The 16,941-nt window shown below is 37.1% G+C and overlaps 1 protein-coding gene across 4 annotated transcripts in view; it reads right to left on the reverse strand.

Moving 5' to 3' along the window:
• b3gat1a (beta-1,3-glucuronyltransferase 1 (glucuronosyltransferase P) a) overlaps nt 1-16,941 on the reverse strand; it is a 176,339-nt gene that overhangs the window by 64,631 nt on the left and 94,767 nt on the right. The window lies entirely within an intron of this gene.

Consider the following 16,941-nt stretch of genomic DNA (forward strand, 5'->3'; position numbering starts at 1 on the left):
GCGGGACCGTCCCGCATTACACTCGGAAAACGCTCCAATTAGACTACCCCGTGATGAATTCCTCAACAAGACAATGCCGGGCTCATGCTCTTCACTGTAATGGGAGTCGGGGAGGTCAGCGGTGTCTTGGAGGTGACTGTAATCATATGTCATCAGCAGCATATTCATATTATGTACTTTTCCTGTGGTTATTATAGTAAAGACACACAGACTGGGGCTAAGTCAAGCTGCACGGTGCCTATATATACAGCTCACATATAGATGATATGACTTCAGTTACTAAAATAGGTCCCTTAAAGCGACAGTCTGTAAATTCTGAGGGATTCGGAGATTTGGAGCCCTCTCTGGTGAGAGTGTGTAATTGCACAGATCATGTGCAGAGTACTTTTAATGTGATATTCTGTGACATTAAACGTTTTAAATGTTTTTATAATGTTGATGCATTGTCACTTTTATCCGAATACAATTTTTTTGTTTTCCAGACACCTTTTTAAAACATTTCTATACTGTCAACATGTAGAGACTACTTTAGATTTAAAATAAATATATTAGACATTGTGGAGACAGTTGTGCCAGGACACTGATATCATTAATTGCAATATTTTCTCCTCTCCCACCTCAGAAAAAAAATACTGATTTTCATTTACTGGAACAAAAAGGCAAAGCAGAAAAGTTACATATATTTTTTCAAGCAGAACTAGTTTCCTGGCTATTTTTAACTTGTTTTCTTTGGCTGTTGTTCATTTTTAGACTCCCACTACATGAGCAAATCTGTGTTGAATAATTAAAGACAAAAGCAGATCTGGCAAACATGGAGTAAAGTTTCTTACACGCCCTCTCAGTTTAGTGATGCAGAGCTTTCAGACCTCAAATAATGTAAAGAAAACAAGTTCATATTCATAAAGCTTTAAGAGTTCAGAAATCAGTATTTGGTGGAATAACCCTGGTTTTTAATCACAGTTTTTTTCATGCATCTTGGCATCATGTTCTCCTCCACCAGTCTTACACACTGCTTTTGGATAACTTTATGCTGCTTTACTCCTGGTACAAAAATTCAAGCAGTTCAGTTTGGTGGTTTGATGGTTTGTGATCATCCATCTTCCTCTTGATTATATTCCAGAGGTTTTTAATTTGGTAAAATTAAAGAAACTCATAATTTTTAAATGCTCTCTTATTTTTTCCAGAGCTGTATATATTTAATGTTTCCGATATGTAAGACAGAAGCCTCTGTGTTTTTTTCTGAGTGCTAAAGCAGCAGGACTGCATTATGAAGGGCTGTTAGCTCTGCTGTAGTGCCTCAGGGTTTACAACTGCTCAACACTTGTGCATCCATCTCACTTATTCCCCGGGGAGGCTGGAGACGACAGTGGAATCTGGGAATTTATGTTTTGCCACCTTCTCTGAAGCTCCTCGTGAGCTCTTACCTTCTAAAATGCAGCACGAGTGGATTTTATAGGCGTGAAATAATGATGACACGATCACTGGGGTTCACTATACTGTATATCACTTTATGTTTCACTATTCAAACCCCATCATCCTCCCTCTAATAACTGGGAAACCTTTCTTAACTAGTATACCATATTTCTTTTCACACTATAAGGCTCACCGGAGCATTTTAAGCTACACTAGTAAGGAACAGGGGTGTCGCCATGTTTGTCTTTCTAATTCAGCAGGTCTCACCAGCTAAGTTAACAAAACTGTAATTCTTAAACAAAAAACGAGTACTGGATGTTAATCTACACAGTTGTCTCTCCTAAAAAACTGTTTATTTGGGTGTGTAAAGCTCTTCCATTTATTTACAGTAAGCTTAGATTTCCAGATTTACACTAAAGCTGGGTGCAGCAGCATTAGATTTAGCATTAGTGGCTAACCTGACAGGACTAAACTGAGGAACCCTGAGTAAGCCAGGATGATATTAGCTAGCGGTTCTTACCATGTAGCTTGTTTTAACACGGTAAAAACGCAGACTACAGTGCAATATACTCACCTCTGAATGGGGAAAGAGCTAGCGCTTAGTGCAGTTGCCAGCTAATGCTAATGCTGCTCCAGCAGTGCTAGCTGGGGTTAGCAGCAGGGTACAGGTTGATAATAATCTCCTCAGAACTGCAAAAGAGTTAGCGCTTAGTGCAGTTAGTGGCTAAAGCTAAAAATGCTGTAGAACTAAACTGAAACTCCTGTATAGCTCTGTACTTTAGTGGCTTTACTGCTCTGGTAAAATTCAGATTTTAAGGCGCGATTTTTGGGAAAATTAAAGTGCGCTTTATAGTACATAAAAATGACCTTTTTTAAAATGATTTAAATGCGGCAGCCTCTGTCGTCTTTTGCACCATTTAAGGTGGAATGGGAAAAGTTATCTAGCTGGCTAGATTACGAAATACGAAGTACTAACATTTAATTTATTTAAATGCTTGTTATGACAAACATGGCCATTAAACATTGATATATACAGTATATATATATATATGTATATATCTTACAGTCATTTTGGAGTAGTTCCTTTATATTCACTATGTTTAAACTCATTTTCCCAGAGCTGCAGATCTACACTGAACTGATGCACTGTGAAAGAAAGAGGCTGAGTGCAAATCCTTCCCACAGAAAACACTAATAGATGTACTGAGCACAAACTCAAACTCTCAATCTTATTTTTCATTTCTACCCCTATTCCTATGTTTTCGAGTGCAACCCTTTTTTCTCATGTCCACCTTAAATGTTGCATTTAAATATATTAATATATTAAAGCACAAAAAACAGCAAAAAACTACAGTGTAGCACAAGAGCAAAATACAGAGGACAGAAATGGAACATATTTTATGACAGTAATTGAAAACTACTAATATATTTTCTATTTTCTCAATAATACATAAAAAAATTCATAACAATTCTACTACTAATAATTATAATGATAATATTATTAGTTAATTTTAGTTAACAGGGATAAAAATCCCTGATTTTGTGGCTTAAAAGTTTTAAAAAAGAATCAGAAAACTTGACTGGTGACTTTTGGGTCAAATTACTTAAAACAAGGTGAATTTCCACCTTGTTTTAGGTAATTTGACTCAAAATAAGCTAAAAAATAATGTATAATATAATTATTCATAAAATAAGGAAAATAATCTTGAACTTACACAATGCTTAGTAAGATAAAAAAATATAACAGGACGTAAATGCTGCCCGACAGTGCTACACTGAGGAACCTTGAGTGTTCCAGTATCCCAGGGCACTATTAGCTAGCGGTTCGTCCCACGTAGCTTTTTTTAACACAGTAAACACAGAGACTACAGTACAATATACTCACCGATGAACAGCGAAAGAGCTAGCGCTGTGGTTATCAGCTATTGCTAATACTGCTGCTCCCAGCCTTAGTGCTGGAGAAACTTTACTGCTCCTTAATACCTGACTGCTAGAATTCATACATAAGATGCACCGGATTATAAGACACACTGTAGATTTTTGGGAACATTAAAAGATTTTAAGTGCACCTTATAGTCCAAAAAATACGGCAAGTAAAAAAATAAATAAATTCACTCAAGACTTTGAGATACGTGAATCAGTCTCAATCTAAATTTCCACGTTTAATGAGTTGAATTAGAATTTCAGCATCATGATTTGATCCTTTATATCCAGTTTGAAATCTATGTAATAATATAATTGGGTGATTTAAGCTTTAAGCTACAGAAGAAACCCCTCTGTTCTGATCCACATCTTTATTCATCTGAATGGATTCGACTTCCTGTTTCACATCAATGAACAATACGCAGTTCTGAAATATCTTGAACTTACACAATGTTTAGTAAGATAAAAAATATATATATATATATATATTTTCTTTAAATTAGATCATTTAACTTGTTTTTCGCAGTGTAAAGTGTTTAATCCTCTGCTGAAACATCTCAAACTGTATTCAGCTCATCATCATCATTCCTGTAAACATAATTCCTGTATTAAAGCGCAAAAATACAACAAAAACTACAGCGTAGCACCAGAGTGAAACACTGAGCTAATTATTCCTCTGGTGCTCTGGTGTGAATTCAGTGTGGGAAATATCGTCTCATTAGGCCACGTCCCGGCCCGGTTCTCCTGTTTTTCCCTGTTCCAGCTTAATTTAATCCAAAAAGAACAAAAAAAAAGCACAAACATTTCATTCTGACCCAGAAAAACTGGGATGTAGGCTACGCGTATCTCCCAACCGCTTCACAGCCGCTTCACGCTCTGTTTCTGAGACGCGTGGCGGCGGCGGTGCGCGAGTGTGCCGCGGGCGTGTAAAGGGAATAAGAAAGTACTTTTACACGCCTCAGAAATCGTGCCCACCATGATGGGTTTAGTCCACACAGAGAAGTAAAGCACAGCCAGATCAAGAGTGGATTTGCTGAACATGCTGCAGCTGCATCACTTGGATGCAAAACTATGTAAAATCGCAAAACCAAATGGAAAAAAGCATGTCGGTGAGAAATGGTTACATCCACCCTCAACACAAGTTGGCATCGTACTGTGCCAGGCTTTTTATTCGGGCACTGTTTTTATTTCCCTCAGAAAAACAGTGATATTAAAAAATAAAAGCAGTCAAAATCGTTTCAACAGCAACATTGCTTTTTTAATATATACCTACGCTGATGACTCATTAAAACCCTGACAACAGTCACCAGTCAGACGTTCATTGATATCTTACTATAAACAGAATACTAAATAAAATACAGAATACTGAATTGCTGTACCTGTAAATGAGCATGAACACGAAGGTCAGTCTCCTCTGCTGAGAAGCGTTGGCTGCACCGTTAAAATAGCAATTCGCCAAAGTCAAATGTGAAATGCTTCCATCCACCATTAACACAAGTTGGCATCGTACTGTGCCAGGCTTCTTATTCAGCCACTGAGTGTTTTTATTTCCCTTAGAAAAACAGTGATTTTAAAAAAATAAAAACAGTCAAAATAATTTCAATAGCAACAGTGCTTCTGAATATACCTACGCTAATGACTCATTAAAAACCCTGACAACAGTCAACAGTCAGACGTTCATTGCTACCTTACTTTTACATCAACACTAAATACAGAATACTAAATAAAACAAACATTGCTGTTCCCATAAATGAGCATGAACACGAAGGTCAGTCTCCTCTGCTGAGAAGCGTTGGCTGCACCGTTAAAATAGCAATTCGCCAAAGTCAAATGTGAAATGCTTCCATCCACCATTAACACAAGTTGGCATCGCACTGTGCCAGGCTTCTTATTCAGCCACTGAGTGTTTTTATTTCCCTTAGAAAAACAGTGATTTTAAAAAAATAAAAACAGTCAAAATAATTTCAATAGCAACAGTGCTTCTGAATATACCTACGCTAATGACTCATTAAAAACCCTGACAACAGTCAACAGTCAGACGTTCATTGCTACCTTACTTTTACATCAACAATAAATACAGAATACTAAATAAAACAAACATTGCTGTTCCCGTAAATGAGGATGAACACACAGGTCAAAAAAACTGTTAAAATAGCAATTTGCCAAAGTCAAATGCAAAATGCTTACATCCATCGTTAACACAAGTTGGCATCGTACTGTGCCAGGCTTCTTATTCGGGCACTGAGTGTTTTTATTTCCCTCAGTAAAACAGTGATATATAAAAAAAGTCAAAATCGTTTCAATAGCAAGACTTCTCCGGAATATACCTGCGCTGATGACTCATTAAAACCCTGACAACAGTCAGTTCATTGCAACAGTTCATTGCTCTCTCACTTTAACATCAACAATAAACAGAATACTAAATGAAAAATAACATTGCTGTTCCTGTAAATGAGAGTAAACACGCAGCTCAGTTTCCTCTGCTGAGATGCGTTTGTTAGACACATCCAGAAAGCTGCGCTGTTAAATTAGCAATCCGCCAAAGTCAGAGCTCACCTGACTCTTAAAGGGAATGATGAGCTCTTAAAGAGACACTCTGATTGGTTTAATTCACGTTACGCCCAAAATTACAATAAGCTTAGATTTCCAATATTTTGTCTACGGGTGAGTTTTTTTTAGTAAAGTTTCTCCAGCACTAAGGCTGGGAGCAGCAGCATTAACATTAGCATTAGCCACTAACCAAATTGCTAACGGGACGTAAACGCTGCCCAAATGTGCTACACTGAGGAACCTTGAGTGTCCCAGTATCCTAGGGCACTGTTAGCTAGCGGTTCTTACCATGTAGCGTGTTTTAACACGGTAAATATGCAGAATACAGTACAATATACTCACCTCTGAACAGTGAAAGAGCTAGCGCTGTGGTTATCAGCTATGGCTAATACTGCTGCTCCAGCCTTAGTGCTGGAGAAACTTTACTGCTCCTTAACACCTGACTGCTAGAAATCATACATAAGATGCATCGGATTATAAAGCGCACTGGATTTTAGGGAAAATTAAAAAGGATTTTAAGTGCACCTTAAAGTCAGAAAAATACAGCAAATTAAAAAAAAAAAAATACTCAAGAACTAGATTTGCGTGAATCAGCCTCAATCTAAAATTCCATGTTTCATGAGTTGAATTAGAATTTCAGCATCACGATTTGTTCCTTTATATCCAATATGAAATCTATGTAATAATATAATTGGGTGATTTAAGCTTTAAGCTACAGAAGAAACCCCTCTGTTCTGATCCACATCTTTATTCATCTGAATGGATTCGACTTCCTGTTTCACATCAATGAACAATACGCAGTTCTGAAATATCCCATGATAAATCTGCATATTCCGAGACAATCTGAGCGCACAGATCGATTCCACGCTGTCGGGATAAAACCTCGCTATTAATAGTCATTTATACGTCAATTCATTACAGAACAGAGAGAGGGCTTTCAGTCTTTAAACAGGAAGTTAGTTCTGCAGCCGAGCTGCTTCAGATATCTGCTCTGATTATGCACATTACTGCGACGCTGAACCGGACCGGCCGGTTCCGGGTGGGCGGAGAGAGAACAGTGAGACCTTAATATTCACTTTGTTTTTTACATAATTAAACTTTCATGCAATCAGAGGCATTTTAGAATTAGCATTAAGGCTAACAATGAAGAATAACAGTGGAAAAAACAGATATTCAACCTACTGTTTCTGCTAGCTGAAAATAAATAGCCATAAAGTAATGAAAAACCTTGTTGCAATTAAAAAACCTTTCCTGGGGTGTTCCTGATGAGTGCCAGTTCCACCATTCCATTAAGGGGTTGTACAAAGTACTAACACCAGGGGGGGCGTCAATAATTGTGGCACACATGATTTCATTTAAAAGATTTATTCCTTAAAGTGTGATTTTTCCCGACCAAATAATGGCACTTGAATTAAAGCTTAGAATTAGATTTTGATTTATTAGAAGCCACTTGTAAACTTCTTAACCAGAGGTGCCAATGATTTTGGCAGGCCCTGTAAGGTGCACTGACGATTTTTGGTAAAAAACAATAAATTAAGAATTTTAAGTGTGCCTTTTAGACCAAAAAATGCAGTAAAAAAAAAAAAAAAGAAATAGAAATACTTAAGAGATCAAAACACGTGAATCAGCCTCACTCAAAATTTCTATCTTTCATGAGCTAACTTAGAATGTGCATGATGCTACTGCATAACTAAGATAGGATTGGATTAGGCGGATGTTGACTGCTGTCAGGGTTTTAATCAGTCAGTGGTGCACCTGTATCTTGGCGCTGCCAAGATAGCAATAAGCCAGAAATTTACCTGAACACTACCTCACTTCCAGACGACCACGCCCATCAGTGTAGATATATTTCTAAGCTTTGACGCTATTTTTACAGGGCAATGAGCAATGAGCATCACCAGGCACCTCATGCAGGGTGTACGATAGGGCCCTTAGAAATTCAAGTAATTAACTCTTGACGAGTTCAGCACAGCTGTTAACTGAAAGGTGACTCTACCTCATAAAGCTGACTGAGAAAATGTCTTATCTAAGCAAGAGGTGCTATTTTGAAGAATTTAAAATATAATATAATAATGCTGCACATGATAAAACTCTTCCTCATTGTCTGCAGCAGCTAGTAAAAAAAATATTCAGAAAAACGAGTCGATCAGGAAAAGCACCGTGTCTACATCAACCTGTCAATTAGTATTCATGGCCCCGCCCACCTCGGCTCGGGACCGCCCACAGACAGATCTGAAGCTGTGCAGCGACGCCGTCTCGTCAGATAGGAGATAACTAACAGCGCTAGGAACAGCATGCAGTTCATTCCTGTGTTATTTGTGTGAATAACACATCAGTGTTTATATACTTTACCCAGTCATTCAGAGCTAAGAAACAAATGGTTAGAATTAGTCTATGGAGGAAAAGCACCACCAGCCAAGTACAATTGAGATAGATAGGTGTTTAGATGTTTAGAACAGTTCTGTTTACACTGGTTAAAACTAGTAAAAATTAGTAACTAAATAACTATAGGTTTAAATAGGATCTCCGGTGGATTTGGTGTTTTACAGAGACTATAAGACTAGGTCAGTGTCTGAACTGCACTTAGCAGGGCATTATTACACATGTTGTAAAGTAACATATGACATTGTAAATACTGTTATTAGTGTAAAAATGTCTTTATTTTAAAACGTTTCTAAATGCTGTCCGTCTCACTGCCTCACATATACTGTAAATTTCAGCATGTCACTGATCTGGTATAAACCCTCCACACACACAGAAACACAGCAGCAGCCCGGGAAGCTTCATGGATGTGTAGTTATGTAGTTTTCATGCTAATAAAAAGAGCCAGAACCCTGCTGGGATGGATTCTCTCAATTATTCATGATCCAATTCTGTGTTCTGTAGGAAAGGAAAGGACGCGGATAACTCGGTCATGGATCTGGTTTTCACCGACTGTTTCCAGGCTTCCCCATGGACGACTGCATCACAGAGCCCACGACCAATCAGATAGCTCGTGCTGAGCAGGAGGAGAGGAGGAAGGCTCTTTGGCACAAGCATAATGACCTCTGGGTAATGACCAATCCTGTGAAGGGAAGGGTTTTGAGCAGATGCCCTCGTGTTCCTACAGGGCTGTCCGGCCGTATATAAGCATATATTATATAAAGATGATACACGGTATATTAAAGGAGGTGTAGAATGGTGTAGAAATAGGGATTTATTTGCATGGGTAACTCTGTGGCCCTATTGGTAGGATTGTAAGCCTGTTGGATGCATCGGCTAAAAGCTAAAATGCTTGGTGTAAATAAACGTTAGCTATTCGACAAACGTTTGTACTTGTTATCATGTTTTACTTCATCAAAAGTTCATTTCGCTCTGGAATTCTCCTTTAACTTGGTTACAATATTAGCGTGAAAGAATGAAAGTTTATTGGATTTCATTGGAAATGAGACTCTAATTTAGACCCTGTTGGATCCATAGAGATGAGATTGAGAGAGTTCTGTATGGAGGTTCTACAGTACGTTCTGTATCCTTAAAAAAATTATCCCACAGATGCAAAAATAAATCTTAGCAAGTGAAATCATCTAATTTCAAGGCAATAAATCTTATTGTTTTCTCTGATAAGAGTTTTTGTCTTACTAAGCATTATAAGTGTAAGATTGTTATACTTATTTTATGAATAATTATCTTTTTTTATTCTTACTTAGAATTTCCACCCTATTGTAAGTACCTTGAACTCATAATAAGCACTAAATGCCACCAGTTAAGTTATTCTGATCCTTGTGTTCAAATTTAAGCCACAAAATAATGAATCTTTGCTTGATTTAAGTTTCACTTCACTCATTTTGGGACTTTTTTTATTGTGGCTTATTTAAAAGAAACATTTACTCACCGTATTGGCAGATTTGTTTGCTTAATTTAGTCATTTACCTCTCAATTTACATTTATTTGGTCTAGTTTTTGCCAATGTTTTTTTTTGCAGTGTGTTGTTACAGCTGGACCTGTAGATCCTGTAGCTCTACACTCGTAGGTTGAAACTAAAGATGCCGCATCCCAGCTGCTTCCTAAATGCTTAATTAGTGATATAGAAATCTGAAAAACGGGCAGAAAAAGGACAAGTGCTGCAATCTGGTCGAGACGTTCCTGCATTCAGTGTGTCTTTGCTATCGTAACGACAGGAAAAGTACACCTTGTGCAGCGTGAAATATGCAAAAGACGAGCACTAATTATCTTAGTTAATTATGGGTGTGGTTAATTTTGGGCGTAACGTGAAATAAACCAATCAGAGTGTCACTTCCTCATCATTCTCTTTAAGAGTCAGGTGAGCGCTTACGAATTTGTCGGATTGCTATTTTAACAGTGCAGCTACCTGGACGTGTCCAACAAACGCTTCTCAGCAGAGGAAACTGAGCTGCTGGTTGATGCTGTGAAGGAGCTCCAGCAGCTCATTTATTTCCACATATAATTTAGCAAACACCATATATATTATATGGTAACATAACTATGATCTACAGCTCTAGAAAAAAAGTAAGAGAGCACTTAAAAATGATGAGTTTCTTTAATTTTACCAAATTGAAAACCTCTGGAATATAATCAAGAGGAAGATGGATGATCACAAACCATCAAACCACCAAACTGAACTGCTTGAATTTTTACACCAGGAGTAAAGCAGCATAAAATTATCCAAAAGCAGTGTGTAAGACTGGTGGAGGAGAACATGATGCCAAGATGCATGAAAACTGTGATAGAAAAAACAGAGTTATTCCATCAAATGTTGCTTTATTATCATTTTGTGTTTTCTATTGAAGAACAAGCTACTATCAACCCCAAAACTGTTACATCACTGTCAAAACTGGTGAAATGGTAAAATGTAAAGGCGACTTTGGGAGAATACAGTGGTGTTGTTGATACTGGAGAGCAGCCCATCACCTCCACACTGTATAAAAATCAATTGGCAAAAACTAGACAAAACATAAAATTGAGACATATTTTCTTAAGAATCTAAAAATACTTGAGGTAATAAAAAAATTGATATTTAGTAAAATATTCAGTAAAATATATATATATATATATATATAATTTACTGATCAACTGTAGGATGCTTTATCATTATTTTGTGTTTTCCAATGAAGAACAATGTCTAATTGCTACCCCAAACCCCAAAACTGTTACATCACAGTCTTGACAAAACTGGCAAAATGGTAAAATGTAAAGGCGACTTTGGGAGAATACAGTGGTGGTGTTGATACTGGAGAGCAGCCCATCACCTCCACACTGCATACATTAAGAACACAAATATGCTAAAGGTAATTTTCTCAAAAAAATCTCTATATCATTGAAATTTAGTAATTGAATCAAGAACAAACCTGATATTTACTAATACATTATATCATTTAATGATCAACTATAGGTTGCTTTATCATTATTTTGTGTTTTCTAATGAAGAACAAAGTCTAGGAGCTACCCTCAACCCCTAAACATAATTAAAAAATGGCTTTCAGGAGAATACAGTGGTGTTGTTGATACTGGAGAGCAGCCCATCACCTCCACAATGTATAAAAATCCTTTGGCAAAAACTAGACAAAACACAAAATTGAGACACATTTTCTTAAGAATCTAAACATACTTGAGATAATAATTAAATCAAGAAAAATATATATATATATAATTTACTAATCAACTGTAGGTTGCTTTATCATTATTTTGTGTTTTCTAATGAAGAACAATGTCTAGCAGCTACCCTCAACACCAAAACTGTTACATCACAGTCTTGACAAAATCAAAACTGGCTTTCAGGAGAATACAGGGTTGTTGTTGTTGTTGATACTGGAGAGCAGACCATCACCTCCAAGCTGTATTCAAATTAATTGGCAAAAACTAGACAAAAGATAAAATTGAGACATATTTTCTTAAGAATCTCAAAATACTAATTGAATCAAGTAAAAATCCCTGATATTCACTAATGAATTATATCATTTACTGATCAACTGTAGGTTGCTTTATCCTTATTTTGTGTTTTCTAATGAATAACAACACCTAACAGCCACCTTGATCCCCAAAACTGTTACATCACAGTCTTGGCATATTCAAAACTGGCTTTCAGGAGAATACAGTGGTGTTGTTGATACTGGAGAGCAGCCCATTACCTCCACACTGTATAAAAATCCATTGGCAAAAACTAGACAAAACACAAAATTGAGACATATTTTCTTAAGAATCTCAAATCCTTGATATTCACTAATGAATTATATAATTTACTGATCAGCTGTAGGACCCTTAATCATTTAGTGTCTTCCAATGAAGCACAACAGCTACTTTCAACCCAGGAAAAGCACACAGAACATTCACACTCCATCCCTCAGTACTGAAACCAGACTCCGGCCCTATTGATCATCTATTTCTAATTAATTCCTAATCAATAGAAAGGATTTCCCCGGCGTTTCAATCCAATTTGTTGCATGAAACCCAGTTTAAATGATCCGCTAATGAAGAATTTAACGTGTTCTGGTAATTAGTCAAAGTCAAATCAATTTGAACTTATAATTGCTCAGTTAGCAGCGAACCCACAGTGTGGTGAAATTTAATGTTATAATGAAAACATAATGAAGAGAATGTGGAGGAATGTGAGACTCCAGCACTGGAAATATCGACTTTTAATGGTCAGGATTTTACTCTCAGCTGCTCTGTTAACAGTCTGTGAGTTATAGAGGTTAATCAATATCAAACTGATGTGAAAACTATCACTGATATTGATTTTAACAAGCTAAATAAGCTGATACATTAATTTATTTGTAGTTTCTGAATCAGTTTCTCTGATTTTGCTATTTATAGGTTTATGTTTGAGTAAAATAAACATTACCGTTTTATTCTATAAACTACAGACAACATTTCTCCCAAATTCCAAATAAAAATATTCTCATTAAGGGCATTTATTTACAAAACACAAAGATGCAGAGCTTTTAGACCTCAAATAATGCAAAGAAAACAAGTTCATATTCAGAATGTTTTAAGAGTTCAGAAATCAATATTTAGTGGAATAACCCTGGGTTTTAATCACATTAACCTACGTTCAAGAATTGACAAGAGGGTCTACAAATGGAGAAAGTTCAGCACTGTTGCTGCTACTCTCTCTAGGTGTGGTAAAGTCCTGTAAAGATGACTGTAAGAGCACAGCACATGCAGAATGATCAATGAGGTGAGGAAGAATCCTATAGAGTGTCTGCTGAAGACTGAATACAGAAATCTCTGGCACATGCTAACATTTTTGTTGGCAAATCTACAATAAGAAAAACATTAAACAAGAATGGAGTTGATGGGAGGACAACATGGAGGAAGCCACTGCTGTTAAAAAGAAAAACCATTGCTGAACGTTTGAAGTTTGCAAAAAAAAAAAAAGCACCTGGATGTTCCACTACAGCACTACTGGCTAAATATACTGTGGACAGATTAAACAAAATTGAGTTGTTTGTAAGGAAAACACACCCAACGCTATGTGTGGAGAATAAAAAAGGCACAGCACACCATCATCAAAACCTCATCCCAACTGTGAAACATGGTGGAGGGAGCATCATGGTTTGGGGCTGCTTTGTTTGCTGCCTCAGGGTCTGGATGGATTTTGCCGTCATCAACAGAAAAATGAATTCCCAAGTTTATCAAGTTTACCAAGAGATTTTGCAGGAAAACTTAAAACCATCTGTTCACCAACTGAAGCTCGACAGAGGATGGATGATGCAACAGAACAACGACCCAAAACATAGAAATAAATCAACAACTGAACGACTTCAACAGAAGAAAATAAATAAATACTCCTTCTGGAGTCCTGACCTCCTGAACCCAACTGAGATGCTGTTTATATAATCAAGAGGAAGATGGATGATCACAAACCATCAACCACCAAACTGAACTGCTTGAATTTTTGCACCAGAAGTAAAGCAGCATAAAGTTATCCAAAAGCAGTGTGTAAGACTGGTGGAGGAGAACATGATGCCAAGATGCATGAGAAAAAAACTTTGATTAAAATCCAAAAGGGTTATTCTACCAAATATTGATTTCTGATCTCTTAAAATGAACTCTTTATGAATATGGACTTTTTTTTTTTGCATTATTTTAGGTCTGAAAGCTCTGCATCTTTTTTTGTTTGTTTTTTTCAGTCATTTCTCATTTTCTGTAAATAAATGCTCTAAATGACTTAAATATTTTTATTTGGAATTTGGGAGAAATGTTGTCTGTAGTTTATAGAATAAAACAACAATGTTCATTTTACTCAAACATAAACCTATAAATAGCAAAATCAGAGAAACTGATTCAGAAACTGAAGTCTTTTTTAGCATTTTTCCTCTATTTTTGTCTTGCTTTTCATTAGATTTATACTACTGAACTGAACTATTACACTTTTTATCTTAACTGTTATCTTAAAAAGCCACTGTAGTAGTTGGTTGATTTGAAAGTTATAAAAAATGTTCTATTCAGGCGTTTTTTTAGACAGATTGTGGACAGTATACTGCGAGTGTAAGAGTTGCTCTCATCAATCTGCTGCTGCTGCTCTCTCAGCAGTGCTCTCGCGCCGGAACAGCGAGGAAGATCTATAGGGATGCGGTGTCAGATCCGAAACGGACTGATTAGACAGCTGTCCTCTTAGGAAATGAGTTTTATGGCTTTATCGATATTTCTTGTTTACTTAAACAGCAGAAACCAGCGCTGCGCTCTTCCCTCCCTCCATCCCTCCCTCCCTCCACCCCTCCGTCCCTCCACCCCTCCGTCAATTCATCTTTCCCATCATGTACTACATTTCCAACTCAATAGCTTTCAATAATCATTCTCCCGGCTGAAAATCACCGGCAGTAACAAAGGAAAAGCTCACGGCGCATTAGTTCATCACGGTGTTCCTCGGCTCGCGGTGAACCGGCGGCAGCGGCGGCAGCCCGTCGGGAATCAGCGCATTGATGATTACTTTACTTACGTCCCCGAGGAACCGGCGTCTCATATTTGGGAAAAACAAACAAACAAAACCAGGCGAACTAAAAATACGATGCTTTAATAATCTGCCGACGCCGTCTCCGTTACGGAGTTGAAGATGATCTTTAGAGATCAGCTCTGGAGTCACCCAAGGATACTTCACCAGCACTAGTGAACTTTCAGCTTCTTTACCCAAAGCTTAAGGCCATGTTCACACCCAGAATAGTGATTCTGGTCCATCTGATCACAAAAAACGATTGCCCAAACTCAAAGCCGTTCACACCTAACATCTGATTTAGATTTTGGGCCCTATTTAACATCATGAGAAAGTCTATTTTCATACCTACTACCTAAAATAGCATCGTTTAAATAGCAACAGTGCTTCTAAAAACATCAGTTTCTCTGATTTTGCTATTTATAGGTTTATGTTTGAGTAAAATGAACATTGTTGTTTTATTCTATAAACTACAGACAACATTTCTCCCAAATTCCAAATATAAATATTCTCATTTAGAGCATTTATTTACAGAAAATGAGAAAAGACGCAGAGCTTTCAGAGCTCAAATAATGAAAAGAAAAATCAGTTATCAATATTTGGTGGAATAACCCTGGTTTTTAATCACAGTTTTTTTTCATGCATCTTGGCATCATGTTCTCCTCCACCAGTCTTACACACTGCTTTTGGATAACTTTATGCTGCTTTACACCTGGTGCAAAAATTCAAGCAGTTCAGTTTGGTGGTTTGATGGTTTGTGATCATCCATCTTCCTCTTGATTATAGTCCAAGACAAGTCCAGGTGCGCCATTACAATAGCAATCCGCCAAAGTCAGAGCTCACCTGACTCTTAAAGGGAATGATAAGCAAGCCCAAAGTTAACCACACCCATGATTAATGAAAAATGTTTTTGTTCAAAGTAAATTTGTTCATGCTTTTTGCGCATTTAGAGCCACACACAAGGTGTACTTTTCCCATCATTATGATAGCGAAGACACACCGTCACGCCCTAAATCAAGCTGCACAGTGTACAGTTGACGACTCACCTATAGATCACTAAAATAGATCCCTTTATTTGCATCTCCTGTGACCAAGGTGGGGCTGTAGATGGGGCTAGTCTTAAATTAACTCTAATATTAAAACTGTCCCACATAATATACTGTATATTCTCACTCTCTACAGCGTGAAATAAATCATACAACAAAACGATAATAATTTACACTTAATGTAACTTCCCTGTATGGATTCAAGAAGTATCTACTCTATTGAACTGATTCCGCTGATGGAGCAGTGTTTAGTCTCTTGGTGTTGGATTTAAAGTTGGATATGGGTCTCAACTAAAACTTTGTTCATTTTAACGCAACCTAGTTAATGCTAAACTGTGATAGAAAACAGAACTCATCACTGTATTTGAAAATTCTTTAATCTCCCTCGTCTGCTGACTTGCCACAGAGAGTAGGTACAGATCCCTCCCTCAGAAGAAGTCTGCTGGCTAATCCTGCTGTGTACTGTCTAGGCTCCTAGACCCAAAATAGCACCCACCACCATATTCTAACCCTGAGGTAAAGTTCACTAATTATATCAAGCCCAGGCCTCACAGATGGTGGAAATAAGTGGATTTAGCATTAGCAACAGCATCTTTTGGTATTGCAGAATTCGTAAACCCCTCACCTTTACTTAGGTATGAAGGAACTATCTACAGTATGATATATAATATCATAAGATCATTTTTCAAATGTTAACACAGGTTCAGAATCACCAAATGTGTGAAAAGTATCTCTATTCATTACTTTGTAGGTAGAATAGAGTATAGATACTAGGGTTTAAAAATAAATACTTTTGTGGAAGTTAAAGAAGAATCAAATTAAGCTTTTTACTCTTTAAGTAAAAGTGTTTAAAAAAAGTACTGGATTCAAAACTACTTAAAGTATAAAAGTAAAAGTAATGTGAGGGGAAAAAAGATTTAGGCCACGCCCACAGAGTCCTATAGTGCGCTTACAGAATAACTTGTGTTTGTTTCTGAGGCTGGGAACTTGTCAGGGTAGGGTGCGGGAAAGACGAGGAGGCGGACGCAAACGCAAACTATACAAAAAATGATTAACAAAAAAAAAAAAACACAAAATAAA

The sequence above is a fragment of the Astyanax mexicanus genome, chromosome 9, assembly GCF_023375975.1.
Source record: "Astyanax mexicanus isolate ESR-SI-001 chromosome 9, AstMex3_surface, whole genome shotgun sequence".
NCBI classification, from domain to species: Eukaryota; Metazoa; Chordata; class Actinopteri; order Characiformes; family Acestrorhamphidae; genus Astyanax; species Astyanax mexicanus.